The 13,842-nt window shown below is 46.1% G+C and overlaps 1 protein-coding gene across 3 annotated transcripts in view; it reads right to left on the reverse strand.

Annotated features, from left to right (window-relative positions):
• LOC137625647 (uncharacterized protein F09G8.5) overlaps positions 1-13,842 on the reverse strand; it is a 223,814-nt gene that overhangs the window by 17,534 nt on the left and 192,438 nt on the right. The window lies entirely within an intron of this gene.

A 13,842-nucleotide genomic window follows, 5' to 3' on the forward strand; every position in this document is an offset into this window, starting at 1 on the left:
ATCATATATATACCCACATTCATAGTCTTTTTGCCTAGTACAGTATATGATCAGTATGTTCAGGCAACACCTGGCTTCATAGGTAAATATTAATTGCCCTCCTCAATAATCATGTAAACATGCAACGGATTTTGAGCGAAGCGAAAAATCTATTTTTGGGTGAGATAGCCATGATGTCCTGATGGAAGGTTCCTTTCAGTAGCTTCCTAGGGTATATTTGACTACAGTGATATTCCCAGAGAATTTAACTAAAGGTCTCCAGAATTCTAACTCCTGGCGCGAATATCCTTAAAGTTTCCTTTTAGGATATCGCATATCAGGGGACGTATTCTTGACACGTCACATAGCAATCTGCACCCCGCATAGCGTTAACGCTTCGAGGGGAAAAGTGGCAAAATAAAAGAGGAGCCGTTACAAAATTCTCTTCCTCCGTTACTGTTTGAGTACTCAGATGACGTCATATCCGTCGGCCATCTTCATTCCTTTCTCTGTAGCGCGCCAGCTCAGTGAATTTTCCCAGTGCTCTTACGTTATTTTGGATAATTATGCAATCTCCAGCATCTTCTGCCTCTGGAAAGTTGAGTATTTAATTCTTTTATTGTATAAATTTAGCTCTGACCATAAAGTAAGACTTAACTCGAATTAAAATATGTTTTTTTTGGCAGAGCTATTACCTGGACCGGAGGCGCCTTTGGTGCTGTCGTTCATAACGCATGTGTTATTTAGTTAGTCAGAACGACTTTCCCGGTGTTATAGCTGAAATAAGAATATTTAGCTATGTAGTCTTCATTGCTAGGAATTAGTTATATTATGCCAATGGTATTCTTTAATTTCGGCGAATTAGGTAGCCGATCTTGTTGACGCTAGGCTTCCTAGCCTAGGTTTTTTAGTTTACTCTCCTGCATGATATAATAGGAGTTCCTAGGGTTATTAAAATTAAATGAAGATATTAGGCAATTCATACGAGTAAGAAATATGATTTGCATAATAATTTTCCTCTTCCAAGATAGTATACGTGACAGCTTCGGTGAGTTAGGTAGTCGATCTCACTGTCACTAGGCTAATAACCTAGTGGCTTTAGTATACTTTCATACAATCTCCCCAGTTACCTTGGTGAATAAAGTAATCCCTTTTTCCCTCTGAGTATAGCCTATGGCTATGATCCTAGCCAGCCTTGCCTTGAATTGTGATTCTGGTAAGGTTAGGCTAGGGTTTTTGCACCTGCTCCAAGCCATTGTTCATGAGCTTTGAGTTTAGGTCAGAACATCAGAGTACTTGTTGTATGCCATCTTCTGCCTAATAGGGTGAATGTACTCCCCTATCGGGCTTAGCTGGTTCGCATAGGAGGCCCTGCCTCCTTGGACTGCACTTGGAGAGGTCATGGGATCCCCTCCTCTCTGCGGTCTGGTGACTAGTCCATTACCTGCGGATCCTAGGCTATAGGATAGTGTTTTATATAATTTCTTAACTTATTTGAAATATCTTCATAATGAATATTACACCAGTGCCAATATGTTACAGGAAATCACAGTTTTCATACAGTTCATTTTAGCCATTATTAGTTATCATGAAACAACGTTCTCGCTCTCTCTGTATGTACATGTGTCTGTGTATGTGTGCTTGACCGCATATGGGTACATTATTTTTAAAGCTTCATACATTATTTAGTTTATAGTTTATTATAAAGCCTTCATATTTCATTGGACATTATTGTTTAATTGTGGTTTATCAAAGAATGTTTATATTTTTCAATTTCTTGAACATTTCAATAATCAACAATTACTTTTGACTTACTTTTGGTTGGCATCAGCTGATCTCAAGGTCACGCTGCTGTATTGCGATTATGCGCACATACAGTACGAATAACAGAGTTTTATATATTTCTTAATATTCAAAATCTCTTCATAATGAATATTACATCAGCAATAATATGTTATACTAGGGTATCACAGTTACTATACATTTCGTTTATCGATCTTATTATTAGCTATCATAGGAAAACTAACTAACTCTCAAATTTCCCTAGGAAATTAAATACACACACACACACACACACACACACACACTCTCTCTCTCTCTCTCTCTCTCTCTCTCCGTGTGTGTGTGTGTGTGTGTGTGTGTGTGTGTGTGTGTTTGTGTGTGAGAGGAAGTCCAGACCAAGGATTGGCAATGTGACGCCACCAGCGAGAAACTTCCAGACATCTTTAGCACTTTCAAACGATAATGTGAGGGTTTCATAACCGTGGTTGGGTATCACAGATCTGTTGGCAGCTACCAGGTGGATGTCGGCAGATTTAAACATTCTATGTCATGTCCTGGAAAGTGGTCTTGGCAGAAGAGAACGGCAAGCACTCATGTCTACCAAAAATTGCACCCCCGTGCTTTAGTCATGTCAAAAGAAAAGACTAGTGCTGGAAGGCCACCACTGCAGGTTTTTTGGCCAGTAAACAACCCTTCCCATATTTCTTCGCAGCAGCCCCAAATTTGGAGTGGTGGTAGCATAACTGTGGCCGATGGGCATTGGTAAGTGGCTGGAGGGGTCAGTGGTTGGGGCGTAAGCGAGGGGTGGTATATGCGGGTATTGGACAGGTTTGTTGCCACTCCAGTACGTCATGGTGTGGGTGCTCATGTCCTACCGCATTCACATCATCTTTGATCAATGTCGAATAGTCGTCCAGTTTGTACCATCCGTGTGTCACATGATTGTACATAAATTATTTTGTATATATTAATCTGCGCTCTTCCCTTGCACTAAAAAGAACCAGAATAAACATGTCTGCGTTTTTCCTCTCTAACATTGTCTGTTTCTCGAACATGAAAATTCCTGTTGCCTTGAGGTTTTGTATATAAAGGAGAGTGTTCTTTAATAAAGTTACTCAGTTGATTGCATCCCGCCTTTGAGTTATAACCTTCTCTCGGCCGTCACATTGGTGACCCCGGAAGTCGACTCGCTCCCACCGCCTTCCACCCCCACCCCCCCCATCGTTGGTACTATGGAGGACTCTACGGAAGTTGGCGCTGCGGCTCCCCCACTGAAACTTTCGTCATTCGCCAGCGGAGAGGTGTTTGCTTGGTTTCAGCGCGCAGAAGTCCAGTTTCGCATCAACGGCGTGACTCACTCAACCACCAAAGCAGATTATGTTCTCGCGGCGATACCCGAGGACACCTTCCCGGAAATATCCGACTGGCTTTATGAACAAGGAGACACCACAATAGCGTATGACGCCCTCAAAACATACCTTCTGCAGCAGTACTCGCCGTTGCCAGCCGCCCGTATAGCAAAGCTTTTTCAGCTCTCTCAACAACCGTTGGGGGACCAAAGGGCTTCGCTTGCCCTCAGGGAAATGACCAGTATCGCTCGCCTGCAACCTGCCGCAGACGGCTCTCCTCGTGAGGTAAACCTACTTCGTGCCCTTTGGATACGCTGTTTACCTGGACCTATACGCGCTGCCATACCCGATGTCGATAGTTTACCCATAAAGGACTTAACGACCAAAGCCGACGCCCTTATGGACAGCCACTTCAAGACCTCCATCAACGCCTCCACCCCTGACGAAGAGGATGCCTATTCAACGTCAACCGAAGCTGACATGAATGCCGTAGGACATACACGCCTACCCCGTGACGTGCCGAAGCGGCGACAAAGCCACTCACCACCCACCAATCGCTCGCGCCCCAACAAACAACTTCTACAGCCACTTACTACCTTCCATCCGCCGCAGTTTTGCTACTACCACTTCAGATTCGGGGCAACCTCGAAGAAATGTGCCGAGGATTATCAGAGGCCAAAAAACGTGTAAGTAGGCCATCGCTCTTGGCGATGGCCTCCCTTGTTTCTAATCTTTTCTTTTTACATGATGCAGGAACGGGCGTGCAATTTTTGGTAGACACGGGTGCTTGTCGTTCTCTTTTGCCAAGGAAACTCTTCAAGACACGACGTAGTCTGTCTACATCTGCCGACGTCCGCTTGGTAGCTGCCAACGGATCTGCGATACCCACCTACGGTTACGAGAACCTCACATTATCATTCGGAAATGGTAAATTCAATTGGAAGTTTCTCGTTGCTGACGTCAAAATGCCAATCCTCGGTGCGGATTTCCTCTCTCATTTCCACCTTCTGGTCGATGTCGCCCACCGACGATTGGTCAACGCAGACTCGTACTTGTCGACACCTCTTCAACCCGCCCCTCTAACCTCGCTCTCCACATCAGCGCATCCACGGATGACTACGCCCACCTCCTCACGTCGTACCCGGAAGTTTTCCGTCCAGAACTTTGCCAAACGCCCACGGTTCCTGCCAAGCACGGTATTTATCACCATATCAAGACGACGGGACCCCCAGTCTTCGCAAAATTCAGACGTCTGGCACCGGAACGATTGGCAGCCGCCAAACAGACGTTCGCCGAAATGGAGGAAATGGGCCTTTGCCAAAAGACCTCCAGCCCATGGTCGTCACCCTTACACATCGTTCTGAAGAAAGACGGCTCCCTTCGCCCGTGCGGGGATTACAGGCGCCTGAACATGCAAACAGAACCGGATCACTACCCCCTCCCAAACATTGCCGACGTGATCTCCTACCTGCACAAAGCGAAGGTTTTCTCTACGCTCGACCTCCTGAAGGGGTATTATCAGGTGCCTATGAACCCAGAAGACATCCCCAACACCACCATCACCACTCCGTTTGGTACATACACCTTCAATTACTCCTGTTTTGGCCTTCGTAATGCTGGGGCCACGTTTCAACGTCTCATGGATGGCATCTTAGGGGACCTCCCTTTCTGTGTATGTTATGTGGACGACATACTTGTGTTCTCCTCCTCAAAAGAGGAACACCTCCGTCACCTGCGTATCGTGCTCGACCGCCTGCAACAAAACGGCCTTGTAGTCCGGTACGACAAGTGTACCTTTGGCGCCAACGAAGTGTCGTTCTTAGGGCACCGCATCACTCCTGAAGGAGTCCATCCCCTCCCTGAGAAGGTAGCAGCCGTTCAAAACTTCCCCACGCCCTCGACCGTCAAAGCTCTGTAGGAGTTCTTGGGCATGATCAACTATTATCACCGTTTCCTGCCAACCATTGCCGCCACTCTTGCTCCCCTCTACGCCTCCCTCAAGGGCAAGCCAAAGGACCTGAAGTGGGGTCCCCTTCAAGAAGCAGCCTTCTGCAATGCAAAGAAGGCCCTATCAACTGCTGCGGCTCTCACTTTTCCTATCCCACATGCCCCTCTCCTTCTCTCCACCGATGCCAGCGACGTCGCTATTGGTGCAGTACTCGAGCAGGTGGTCAACGGCTCGCCCCGCCCATTGGCCTTCTTCAGCTGAAAATTGTCCAAGGCAGAATCGGGTTATTCTACCTTCGATCGAGAATTGCTGGCGGTGCACTTGGCTGTCCGTCACTTTCGTCATTTCTTAGAAGGTACGCCCTTCGTCATTCGCACAGACCACATGCCTCTGGTGCACGCCTTTACTCGACAGTCTGATGCCTGGTCCGCCCAACAACGCCGACATCTCTCCGCCGTGGCTGAATACAATTACACCCTTCAATACGTCCCTGGAAAAATGAATCCCGTTGCCAATGCCCTGTCAAGAAACACGGCTGCCGTTCAACTGGGATTGGATTACAACGCCCTGGCTAAAGCCCAACGACAGGATCCAGAATATCAAGCATGTAGGACATCCTGCACGTCCCTCCGTTGGGAAGACTTTCCCCTCGAAGACTCCAACACCACCCTCCTCTGTGACGTCGTACTGGCAGACCACGACCTTGGATTCCTGCTCCCATGCGCCGACAGGTGTTTGATTTCATTCACAGCCTTTCACATCCCTCGTGCCGTTCTACTGCACAGCTGCTGAAGGCCAAGTTCATTTGGCACGGCATTTCTAAGGATGCTAAGGATTGGGTCCGCGCCTGTACTTCTTGCCAAACTTCCAAAGTACATCGACACACGGATTCAGGAGTGGGCACCTTTCCTCAACCTCAGCGTCATTTCGCACACATTCACGTCGACGTTGTAGGCCCCCTACCCACATCACAAAGACATCGTTACCTGTTTACCGTCATCGACCGCTCCACTCGTTGGCCTGAAGCCATTCCCATGGAAACTGCAACGTTCGCCTCATGTACATCTGCCTTACTCTCTGGATGGATTGCAAGATTTGGTATCCCTGAGTATATTACTTTTGACAGGGGAACCATTTTCATCTCTCAATTGTGGACATCATTAGCAAATCTCCTGGGCATCACCCTACATCAGATAACGGCCTACAACCCCGCTGCCAATGGAATGGTTGAACGTTTTCATCGCACCCTCAAAGCAGCTTTGATGTCCCGCTGCAAGGATTGCAACTGGTTTACTCAGCTTCCCTGGGTCCTCCTGGGACTAAGGACCACTCCTAAAGATGCCCTCGACGTCTCGGCAGCTGAAATGGTGTATGGCGACCTGTTGGTCGTCCCTGCCAAATTTTTTCCTTCTACAACCTCCTCCGATGATCTCCAACGCATACGTCACGTCGTGGGAAAATTTACTCCATGCCGCCAGACTTACAAGCCCCCAGCGAAGCATCACATACCAACAGACTTGCACTCTGCAACGCACGTCTTCCTGCGCAACGACACTAACAAGCCACCGCTAACGCCCCCTTACACGGGCCCTTTCCTTGTGATCCGACGCAGTCCGAAAGCATTCCTACTAAACATTCTTGGCAAAGAAGACTGGGTCTCCATTGATCGTCTAAAACCTGCTTATCTACTGCCAGATGACCCGCCTACAGTTCGCCTCTCTAGATCAGGGCGCCCTATTTAACATGTACAGTGTGTCATTTTTAGGGGGGGAGCCATGTACCAACCGTGTGTCAAACGATCGTACATAAATTATTCTGTATATATTATGCTTGTATCTGCGCTCTTCCCTTGCACTAAAAAGAACCAGAATAAACATGTCTGCGTTTTTCCTCTCTTAACAATGTCTCTTTCTCGAACATGAAAATTCCTGTTGCCTTGAGGTTTTGTATATAAAGGAGTGTTCTTTAATAAAGTTACTCAGTTGATTGCATCCCGCCTTTGAGTTATAACCTTCTCTCAGCCGTCACAAGTTCGTCAAGAGTGGAGACATTGATGCAGGTCTGGAAGGTGATGAAGTGACTGTCCATAAGGCACCGGAACGATTGGCAGCCGCCAAACAGACGTTCGCCGAAATGGAAGAAATGGGCCTTTGCCAAAAGACCTCCAGCCCATGGTCGTCACCCTTACACATCGTTCTGAAGAAAGACGGCTCCCTTCGTCCGTGCGGGGATTACAGGCGCCTGAACATGCAAACAGAACCGGATCACTACCCCCTCCCAAACATTGCCGACGTGATCTCCTACCTGCACAAAGCGAAGGTTTTCTCTACGCTCGACCTCCTGAAGGGGTATTATCAGGTGCCTATGAACCCATAAGACATCCCCAACACCACCATCACCACTCCGTTTGGTACATACACCTTCAATTACTCCTGTTTTGGCCTTCGTAATGCTGGGGCCACGTTTTAACGTCTCATGGATGGCATCTTAGGGGACCTCCCTTTCTGTGTATGTTATGTGGACGACATACTTGTGTTCTCCTCCTCAAAAGAGGAACACCTCCGTCACCTGTGCATCGTGCTCGACCGCCTGCAACAAAACGGCCTTGTAGTCTGGTACGACAAGTGTACCTTTGGCGCCAACGAAGTGTCGTTCTTAGGGCACCGCATCACTCCTGAAGGAGTCCATCCCCTCCCTGAGAAGGTAGCAGCCGTTCAAAACTTCCCCACGCCCTCGACCGTCAAAGCTCTGCAGGAGTTCTTGGGCATGATCAACTATTATCACCGTTTTCTGCCAACCATTGCCGCCACTCTTGCTCCCCTCTACGCCTCCCTCAAGGGCAAGCCAAAGGACCTGAAGTGGGGTCCCCTTCAAGAAGCAGCCTTCTGCAATGCAAAGAAGGCCCTATCAACTGCTGCGGCTCTCACTTTTCCTATCCCACATGCCCCTCTCCTTCTCTCCACCGATGCCAGCTACGTCGCTATTGGTGCAGTACTCGAGCAGGTGGTCAACGGCTCGCCCCGCCCATTGGCCTTCTTCAGCAGAAAACTGTCCAAGGCAGAATCGGGTTATTCTACCTTCGATCGAGAATTGCTGGCGGTGCACTTGGCTGTCCGTCACTTTCGTCATTTCTTAGAAGGTACGCCCTTCGTCATTCGCACAGACCACATGCCTCTGGTGCACGCCTTTACTCGACAGTCTGATGCCTGGTCCGCCCGACAACGCCGACATCTCTCCGCCGTGGCTGAATACAATTGCACCCTTCAATACGTCCCTGGAAAAATGAATCCCGTTGCCAATGCCCTGTCAAGAAACACGGCTGCCGTTCAACTGGGATTGGATTACAACGCCCTGGCTAAAGCCCAACGACAGGATCCAGAATATCAAGCATGTAGGACATCCTGCACGTCCCTCCGTTGGGAAGACTTTCCCCTCGAAGACTCCAACACCACCCTCCTCTGTGACGTCGTACTGGCAGACCACGACCTTGGATTCCTGCTCCCATGCGCCGACAGGTGTTTGATTTCATTCACAGCCTTTCACATCCCTCGTGCCGTTCTACTGCACAGCTGCTGAAGGCCAAGTTCATTTGGCACGGCATTTCTAAGGATGCTAAGGATTGGGTCCGCGCCTGTACTTCTTGCCAAACTTCCAAAGTACATCGACACACGGATTCAGGAGTGGGCACCTTTCCTCAACCTCAGCGTCATTTCGCACACATTCACGTCGACGTTGTAGGCCCCCTACCCACATCACAAGGACATCGTTACCTGTTTACCGTCATCGACCGCTCCACTCGTTGGCCTGAAGCCATTCCCATGGAAACTGCAACGTCCGCCTCATGTACATCTGCCTTACTCTCTGGATGGATTGCAAGATTTGGTATCCCTGAGTATATTACTTCTGACAGGGGAACCATTTTCACCTCTCAATTGTGGACATCATTAGCGAATCTCCTGGGCATCACCCTACATCAGACAACGGCCTACAACCCCGCTGCCAATGGAATGGTTGAACGTTTTCATCGCACCCTCAAAGCAGCTTTGATGTCCCGCTGCAAGGATTGCAACTGGTTTACTCAGCTTCCCTGGGTCCTCCTGGGACTAAGGACCACTCCTAAAGACGCCCTCGACGTCTCGGCAGCTGAAATGGTGTATGGCGACCTGTTGGTCGTCCCTGCCAAATTTTTTCCTTCTACAACCTCCTCCGATGATCTCCAGCGCATACGTCACGTCGTGGGAAAATTTACTCCATGCCGCCAGACTTACAAGCCCCCAGCGAAGCATCACATACCAACAGACTTGCACTCTGCAACGCACGTCTTCCTGCGCAACGACACTACCAAGCCACCGCTAACGCCCCCTTACACGGGCCCTTTCCTTGTGATCCGACGCAGTCCGAAAGCATTCCTACTAAACATTCTTGGCAAAGAAGACTGGGTCTCCATTGATCGTCTAAAACCTGCTTATCTACTGCCAGATGACCCGCCTACAGTTCGCCTCTCTAGATCAGGGCGCCCTATTTAACATGTACAGTGTGTCATTTTTAGGGGGGGAGCCATGTACCAACCGTGTGTCAAACGATCGTACATAAATTATTCTGTATATATTATGCTTGTATCTGCGCTCTTCCCTTGCACTAAAAAGAACCAGAATAAACATGTCTGCGTTTTTCCTCTCTTAACAATGTCTCTTTCTCGAACATGAAAATTCCTGTTGCCTTGAGGTTTTGTATATAAAGGAGTGTTCTTTAATAAAGTTACTCAGTTGATTGCATCCCGCCTTTGAGTAATAACCTTCTCTTAGCCGTCACAAGTTCGTCAAGAGTGGAGACATTGATGCAGGTCTGGAAGGTGATGAAGTGACTGTCCATAAGGCACCGGAACGATTGGCAGCCGCCAAACAGACGTTCGCCGAAATGGAAGAAATGGGCCTTTGCCAAAAGACCTCCAGCCCATGGTCGTCACCCTTACACATCGTTCTGAAGAAAGACGGCTCCCTTCGTCCGTGCGGGGATTACAGGCGCCTGAACATGCAAACAGAACCGGATCACTACCCCCTCCCAAACATTGCCGACGTGATCTCCCACCTGCACAAAGCGAAGGTTTTCTCTACGCTCCACCTCCTGAAGGGGTATTATCAGGTGCCTATGAACCCAGAAGACATCCCCAACACCACCATCCCCACTCCGTTTGGTACATACACCTTCAATTACTCCTGTTTTGGCCTTCGTAATGCTGGGGCCACGTTTCAACGTCTCATGGATGGCATCTTAGGGGTCCTCCCTTTCTGTGTATGTTATGTGGACGACATACTTGTGTTCTCCTCCTCAAAAGAGGAACACCTCCGTCACCTGCGCATCGTGCTCGACCGCCTGCAACAAAACGGCCTTGTAGTCCGGTACGACAAGTGTACCTTTGGCGCCAACGAAGTGTAGTTCTTAGGGCACCGCATCACTCCTGAAGGAGTCCATCCCCTCCCTGAGAAGGTAGCAGCCGTTCAGAACTTCCCCACGCCCTCGACCGTCAAAGCTCTGCAGGAGTTCTTGGGCATGATCAACTATTATCACCGTTTTCTGCCAACCATTGCCGCCACTCTTGCTCCCCTCTACGCCTCCCTCAAGGGCAAGCCAAAGGACCTCATAAGATCCTTCATGGGCAAAATAACATGGGGGATGGCCGTCAGAGGCAGGATACAGGCGAGCAATACTGGTCAATTCCTTGAGGACGAGTGAAGCCTTTTGGTCCCCCACCGGTTGTTGAGAGAGCTGAAAAAGTTTCGCTATGTGGGTTGCCGGTGATGGTGAGTACTGCTCCAGTACGGAAATTTCCAGGAAAATGTCCCCGGGGAAGGCAGCGGGAACGTAATCATCTTTGGTGCTGGACCGAGTCACTCCCTTTAAGAGAAATAGGACTTCTGGACACTGGAACCAGGCAAACAGTTCTCTGCTGGCAAAGGATAGGTTTAAGGGGCATGGTCGTTGGTAGCAATCAAGAAGGTAGGCCAGGGAGGGGGAAAGCAGGAGGGAATTGAAAGCAGGAGGGAATTGAACACTCCAGTGGTCACCAATTGTGCCAGCAGCTTGCTGGCACAATTGGTGACCACTGTTAGGTGACCACTGGTGACCACTGTTAGGTTGTAGGTTGTAGGTAGTTGGTTGGCCTGGGCACCAGCCACCCGTTGAGATACTACCGCAAGAAAATTATGGGGTCTTTTGACTTGCCAGACAGTACTACATTGGATCCTTCTCTCTGGTTACGGTTCACTTTCCCTTTGCCTACACACACACAGCAAATAGTCTGGCCTATTCTTTACTTATCCTCCTCTGTCCTCATACACCTGACAACACTGAGATTACCAAACAATTCTTCTTCCCCCAAGGGGTTACTTCACTGTAATTGTTCAGTGGCCACTTTTCTATTGTTAAGGATAGAAAATACTCTTTAGCTATGGTAAGCAGCTCTTCTAGGAGAAGGACATTCCAAAATCAAACCATTGTTCTCTAGTCTTGGGTAATGCCATAGCCTCTGCACCATGGTCTTCCACTGTCTTGGGTTAGAGTTCTCCTGGTTGAGGGTACACTCAGACACGCTGTTCAGTCTTGTTTCTCTTCCTCTTGTTTTGTTAAAGTTTTAATATTTTATTTAGAAGATATCTACAGTATTCTGATGTTACTCTTCTTAAAAGTTTTACTTTTCCTTATTGCCTTTCCTCAATGAGCTATTTTCCCTGTTGGAGCCACTGGGTTTATAGCATCCTGCTTTTTCAACTACTGTAGGGTTGTACCTTAGCAAGTAATGATAATAATAATAATAATAATAATAATAATAACTGAGAGACTGTCGTGCAGGCAACTGAACTTTATTTGATCAAAGCTCGAGTATTTATACAACCCATTCCAGTCAAGAACGCACAAAAATTCAAACGCAATGCTGCAGAAAAATACAGGAATGAACAAGTTATTAGTAAGAGTTAAGAGCGATAACAACAGCATAGAAAAAATAAGAAATACTGTTACAGTTTACAAGCACGTGTGATACACGTGCTGTAAAGTTTGTATAATTGGCCTTGATTTTAGTTCTGCCTTTGACAGTGTTAATCATGAGGCCCTCGTTTTCAAACTCAAACAGTTGGGAGTAAGTGGGTTTCTAAGCATCATTATTGATTTTTTAAGTAATAGATTGCAAAAAAAAGTTGATGGGAACCATGAGGAGTATAGGAATGTGATATATGGTATTTCTCAGGGTAGTGTTCTTGTCCAATTATTTTTCATACTAAATACACAATATGTGATTTGGCATGTTACTCTCTTTGCCTAAATATAATCTCCTGAATGTATACCTGGAGTTGCTGAATCCCTTAACAGAGATATAGCTAAAATTAGTTCATGATGCAAATTATGGGCCATAAAGTTGATCCTAACAAATCTGAAAGTATGATTGTAAGTAGGTCAAGAACAGTGGTTCTTGAACATCCAGATCTCTGCACTGATATTCTTTCTTTAACTCTATCCAACTCCTTTTAAAATTTTAGGCGTGATTCTTAATTGCAAATTTATTTTGCGAATTTACTTTTGAGAAAGGAATTTGGTCTGTTTCTTCTTCAAATGCACAAAAATTGGCTTATTGAGGAAGATTTTTAAGATTTTCAATGATCAATCTATTCTGAAAAAGCATTTTAATACTTACATTTTACCTGTCTGGTCTTCAGCCGCTGAATCTCCATCTTAATTTGTTGGGTAAGAAATTTATATCTTTAAATTTCTTATTCCTGATCTAGATATTAATCTCTAGCACCATCATTCAGTAAGTTTTTTATGGATTATGCATAAGATTTTTCATAATTCTGACCATTCACTGCATTCAGATCTTCCCAGACTGAACCATCCTGTATGTAGTACTATGTATGCAGTTAATTCTCACAGTCATACAATCACCATCATAAGATTCAATATTAAATAGTATTCTAGAAATTTTTTTCTGTCTATGATCAGATTGTTGAATGATCTTCCTGATCAGGCAGTTGAATCTGTGGAACTTCATAAGTTCAAACTTGCAGCAAATGTTCCTTACTGGAACCATTGGCCTTATAGCATCCTACTTTTCCAAGGGTTGAAAATTACCTAATAATAATAATAATAATAATAATAATAATAATAATAATAATAATAATACTGTGCAGAAATAAGTAAACAATCTGGAAAACAGCTGAGCACAACAGACATGACTGATTAACTGAAAAAAATAAACACACAAGCGTGTCAGTTACTACTTATCGTTAGACTAAGTGTTCCTTACTTTACTAAGAAATATTTCAAAATGTTAAATATTTTTATGAGAAAATGTGGATTAAACAAACCTAGAGATGAAGCAATATGAACATAAGGGGAAGTCCATAAAAAAAAATATTATCTGAAAAATATTGTCTTGGTGGCAAGACAGAATTTTTAAAGTTAGAAGCAACATTTTTAGCAGACTCAGAAGAGCATGAAAGGGATATGCTATTGACTAAGAAGACAGTAGAAGAGGATTCACAGAAGAAACAAAAGATTAGGTAAAATTAGACAACTGTTCCATAAAAAAGGCAATGTGTCCTACAGGTAAGATTCATTAAAAAAATTGAATTTTTTTAACTGGAGAAACTGCAAAATGTACCAAGTAGTAAAAATCCTGTAGTCATAATGCATATACAGTATTGAATAGTTTTGATGGTACTCTGTTTATATTGGTTTGGGGTTAACAGTTAATGTATTCTTTTCAGAGATAACAGACATGTACGTATAAGG

This window comes from Palaemon carinicauda, chromosome 2, assembly GCF_036898095.1.
Source record: "Palaemon carinicauda isolate YSFRI2023 chromosome 2, ASM3689809v2, whole genome shotgun sequence".
Taxonomy (NCBI): domain Eukaryota; kingdom Metazoa; phylum Arthropoda; class Malacostraca; order Decapoda; family Palaemonidae; genus Palaemon; species Palaemon carinicauda.